Source organism: Sinocyclocheilus anshuiensis, unplaced genomic scaffold, assembly GCF_001515605.1.
Source record: "Sinocyclocheilus anshuiensis isolate Anshui unplaced genomic scaffold, SAMN03320099.WGS_v1.1 scaffold200, whole genome shotgun sequence".
Lineage (NCBI taxonomy): Eukaryota > Metazoa > Chordata > Actinopteri > Cypriniformes > Cyprinidae > Sinocyclocheilus > Sinocyclocheilus anshuiensis.
Genome location: NW_015558595.1, coordinates 771,452 through 777,004, shown reverse-complemented (window position 1 = coordinate 777,004; position 5,553 = coordinate 771,452). Strand labels below are relative to the sequence as shown.

At 37.3% G+C, this 5,553-nt stretch overlaps 1 protein-coding gene and 1 long non-coding RNA gene across 10 annotated transcripts in view; one reads left to right on the top strand and one right to left on the bottom strand.

Annotated features, from left to right (window-relative positions):
* The window catches only part of ppfia2 (PTPRF interacting protein alpha 2), a 184,336-nt gene that overhangs the window by 47,145 nt on the left and 131,638 nt on the right, over positions 1-5,553 (bottom strand). The window lies entirely within an intron of this gene.
* Positions 5,045-5,553, top strand: part of LOC107680030 (uncharacterized) — a 15,121-nt gene continuing 14,612 nt past the window's right edge. Inside the window, exon 1 of the long non-coding RNA XR_001633111.1 lies at positions 5,045-5,197. This is a non-coding gene — a long non-coding RNA (uncharacterized LOC107680030). The remainder of the gene's footprint in view (positions 5,198-5,553) is intronic.

The following is a 5,553-nucleotide window of genomic DNA, read 5'->3' as shown; positions in this document are numbered from 1 at the left end:
ATTATTATTATTATTATTTCTGCAGTTTAGCGCCATCTGCTGTCAGAGAGTAAAAGTGCGCTTTCATCCAGAGCGTCTCTCACATGTTCCGCCATGTGCTTTTCATCCGCGCTTATTTACATCAGAGTGCGCACGCGTCTTTCAGGCAACATACAGCGGTGTTGTGCATTTTGACCAGTTTATGGGAAAAGTATTCTTAAAATGCATTCAAAATTCTGAATAATTTGTTATATATAATTATTCACGGTATTTAGAAGTGCCCACGATAACAATATCGTGCATATTCATTACCGTGATATATCGCATTACTGAATACCGGCACAAGTCTATAAGTAAGAGATTCATTTATCATCAAGTGTATGGACAGCTTCATTGATTATAACAGGAGTTTTGAGTGCTTTGAGTCTGGCTAGACTGAAGTCAGTGATCTTTAATGTAAATGTTTGCTCGCTTTCTCCATAATTTACTCGCTGTTTGAATAACTGAAAATTATTAAACTGAAAATTTAAAATTAACTGAAAATTATTAAAGTGTTATAATTAGTAACTTAGAATGTTTTTATTAAATTGTGATAACTTTAAATACAAATTCAGTCATATTAAAATATTTCATGACACCGTATATGGTACTTTTCTAAACAGATGGGTTTATGATGCGTGTAGTTAATAGATTACACTAACATTAGGCTACTTTAGCCTTACGCTGTAGTTGGTTCACTCTCTGCCTATGGGTAAGATATTTAATTATTCTTTGCTTAATGATTGTTTGGTACACCTAATTAACTGATATTGAAAAGCTTTTATCTTGGAACCGACGAACAGTCATTAGGTTTTCTCAACGGTAAGAAATAAATTTATTTATTTATTTATTTTTGAAGGAGGCGTGGTGGTTGGGGGGGACCCCCCAAGAGCTTTGATACAATTTGAACACTGCCCTTAAGTGTTTTCTGAAGTCAAAGGTCAGCGTTCCAAGACCAAACCAAATTCACTGCGGGGGGATCCTATGCTGCCCTTAGGCGGTAAATGTGGGGTGGGTAAAGCATTGGACCAACATCTGACAAACTCATTAGTGTGTGAAGTTCCCTCCAGTGTGGTGAGCACATACATTCTCATCTCTAACATAGAGCTTAATACTTGAGAATTTACCATGTTACTGGTGCTGTATAAAGACTGAAATCAAGACTAAATATGGGCTTTTCACACTTGAAATAATTCAGGGTCATTTTAAGTCGTGGCCTAATGGTTAGAGAGTCGGACTCGTAACCCAAAGGTTGCGGGTTCGAGTCTCGCACCGGCAGGGATTGTAGGTGGGGGGAGTGAATGTACAGCGGTCTCTCCCACCTTCAATACCACGACTGAGGTGCCCTTGAGCAAGGCACCGAACCCCCAACTGCTCCCCGGGCGCCGCAGCATAAATAGCTGCCCACTGCTCCGGGTGTGTGTTCACGGTGTGTGTGTGTTCACTGCTGTGTGTGTGCACTTTGGATGGGATAAATGCAGAGCACTAATTCCGAGTATGGGTCACCATACTTGGCCACATGTCACGTCACATCGTCACATCGTCACATTAAATCCTTGGATAACACAATCCAGGGTTATCTGGGGGTAAATGTTTTACATTATTTACATTTTACTTTCTATACCGATGACACTGCAATTCAGTGGTTTTCAGGAGTAAGGCTTCATAAATTATAAGCAAAGCAGCACTAACCCAAGTTATAAGTGGTGCGAAGTTCTTAAGGTCAATTCCGTGTCAAGATTTAAAAAGAAGTTTACCTGGAATTAAGCATAGTGTGAAAAGCCTGGAAGAGATTTCTGGCCACAATTCCACACACACACAAAAAAGAGAAAATTGATTTGGTTTCTTAAGTGTCCTGTTTCTCAAGATACCAAAGTCTGCAATCCAAGTCAAAGAAAAGCCAAAGAAAATTTCAATATGAACTGTGCTATGATATGTTAATTAACTGTATTATTATTAGTTTCTATTATTAATTCGCCAAAGGAATTTTAGGAGAAGCATCCGAGACAAAGTTGAAACTTAAACGATACATAATTGAGAACTCAATTAAGTTACCTTATGAGCAACCTCTGAGAAATAAATACAGAGCATTTTCTTTGGGAAGCAACAAAATCACAGCCAATTAGAACATACTTGGGACCAGATTTACTAAACAATGTGTAAATTAAAGAACACAGATGCAGTCGACTCATTTCCATAATGACCAACGCAGTCTACCAAGATCAGCACAAATTAGCAAATATCGCAGTGCAAAACGGGTTAAAATACACTTTATAGGGCATTTAATAATTATTTATTTGCCGTAGTGGAAAGAGTACTAAACAATTGTAAAGTATTGCTACTTAAGGAATAATTTACTTGAGTACAAGTAAAAGTACTGAAAAATAATGACTCCAGTAAAAGTAAACAAGTAGTTTGCTGAAAAACCACTCCAGTTACTGCGTTACAAAGTACTTTAGTATTATTTTTCTATTTTTACCCAAAATGGTGCAATGTGAGCATTATGGAGTATTAAACACTCTCATGTAGCAACTGTTTCACAAGTGAGACTCAGAAGTATTAAACTTATGACATTCCAGAAAATCCCTTATATGGACAAATGCATCAATACCAATGTATCACTACAGCTGAGTAACATGTAGATAGAGACATTTTGACTGATGAAACATGAAGACAATAAACACACAATTGTGATGATACATCTGTTTATTTATTTTCTTTAAGCCATTTCCGCTATTTTCATAAGAATGATGTATATTTAAAATGCAAAGCTAATCGACATAGCCTGTATCACAGTATATAATTTTATACAATAATATATTTTCTGCCTCATTCTGTGAAAAGAAGCAAGTTATTTCAAACACGACTGATGTTATATAGTGATTTTGGAGCAAAACATTATATTCATCTCAGAAATTGTCATGTTTGACGCTATGCTAAGCAAACATACTAGCTTTCCCCGTAGCCAGGAGCGATTGTTTTATAAGTAATTTTGAAAAGTAAGTCCACGTAAGATTATATTAATGTCCTTAAGAAGTGCAAAACAAAGAAGGGTAAGTGAGAGGTTTGATCAAATAAATTAGGGGTTAAAACAGTGTTAATAGAAAGGTGGCAGTAAAATCACTAAATATTCATGGTCATTGTCACTCCCTCACATACAGCCTTTCTAACGCAAAACATGTCTTACAAAAGTTAGATCAATATATGTTTTTTTTTGTGAATGAGTGGGCAGGATGATTTTCACATCATTTTGTAGCAAAAACTCTAGTCTACCACATCCAGTTCTCAAAAGTCTTGTGGACAAATGTTCTGTATCGCTGTGTCTGAAATCACATACTTCCCTACTAAATAGTATGTGAAAAACAGTATGTGAGCCGAGTAGTATGTCCGAATCCATAGTATTCGAAAAACAGTAGGCGAGAAGTACCCGGATGACCTACTACTTCCGGCGTGATTCTGAAGTGCGCATACGATGGACACTTTACTATCCCATGAAGCCACAGGAGAGAATTTATGAATGGAAGTGAAGCGACGCAACGGACACTGGTGGGTCACGTGACAGTAGCAACATGGTGGATGTAGTACGTCCGGATTTCATTCATACCACTCTCATTCATACTATATAGAACATTCTTTTTTAACGGGTGTGAAGTAAATTCATATTCAAATGTAGTACCTACTCAGAAAGTACGTGATTTCGGATGCACCATATGTGTTTTATGGCCTTATTTCAGTGACGTAAAAAAATTTACATTTTCACTAACCACGCATAAACGTTGTTTTCTCAAAAACACAAACATGTACATTCCTGTTGCTCTCATATTACTGAAGAACAGTTTGTGATGAATACAGTGTAATCAGATTTTAGCTATTAATATGTTTTTAAGATACTGAAAAAGCACAAAAGTCAGGGCATGTCAAAACTTCTCAAGGGCCCCAAACTCCCCAACCCTCCACCCAGACCCCAGGGAGTTAATGAGGACAGTGAAATGTCATAATTAATCTCCCCATAGTGTTATGAGAAGAAGCCAGCAAGGATTCAACTAGCCTGAGGTCTTTGACTCCAGAATATCTCCCGAAAAGCAACTACATATCTCACCATAGTTATCCCATACACTGACGGTGCCATGGGGCCCAGAGGGCCACTGCTGGCAGATGCCCATAATGGGCATGTTGACAACACTGCTGTCTAGCAGAAGTCACTCGGTTCAGTTTTGCACACACGTCACTGTGAATAAGTTAGCAAAGCGCTAATTAAAAAGTGTTGATTAGAGAGGTGGTGGTGCAGAGGTGTTAGTCTAAAGGAGAGACAGGCATAATTACAACATGTTCTACACTGCTTTAAACAACGACAAGAGAAAAAAATGGATAGACTTGTTAAAATGTTCAAAGCAAGGTGTCAAATTGAATTTTTACCCAGTATTTTTAAGAGGTATGCTAAAAATGTTTGTTTGCAACTTACTTAAAACAACAATGTACCCACAGTATGACTCAAAAAATACAAAATAAAACATTAATATCTTATTAATCGATGTAATATAAAGCAGAGCTATAAAGGGTAACTTGTCACCTCCTGGGGTGTTACCATGGCAAGCTAGTACATGCTAAGCTTTATATAAGGCTTTGTATTACAGGTGAGCGTCTGACAGAGGCACAGAAAATGTTGAAAATTCCAAATTAAAATTCTGTCACCATTTATCAACCTTAATTTCCAACTAGGGTTGTAACGATATACCGGTATGATGGTTTATCACGGTTTGAACGTGCATGGTTATCATACCGTAAACATTTGCATATCTACGGTTAAAAAAAAAAAAATGAATGAAAAAAAATCTCACCCGCGCACCTGCAACTTATTTCCGCTCGGCTGCTTCACTCTGCATTCACTCGGCTGCTAACACGCACGTACAGCGCAGAAAATGACAGAGACAGAGATAATATCTAATCTCCATCCCCGCCGAAAAAAAAGTTAATATCTGCAGTATGGGAATACTTTGGATATTAAAAAAAAACGAACGCGGGGTTGTCCTTGAGGACGGATCCAATTTGCAAAAAATGTGGACGCAAAGTGGCTGCAAAAGCAGTCAATACATCCAACATCTTCGCTCATATTCGCGGACACCATCCCTCCGTGCAGATAAAGGTATGTCGCATTAATAACAAGTTATAAGTTAAGGCCGTATGATTTCCGTGAATGTTTGTGAATATTAAAGCGCAAAGAGACTGCTATATGAATAATCTGCTTGTTTCTGCATGTCTCTGAGTGGCGCCGTTTTATCTACTGCATACTGAAGTGTGCATACATAAATGGTGTTTTCAGTGTTTAAGATACATAAACATGAACATCAGCAGAGCTGCTCTGAGAGAAAACATAAATAAACATTTCCTAGTTTTATTTGAGAAAAACCATTGTCAAATACACTCTGAAACTCAAAGGTCCGCTACAACCCGTCAAAATAAAGTTTGGTTTAAATGATTGAAATGATGACAGAAATATATTAGCATTGTACAATGTACTTCAAAGTTATAATAACA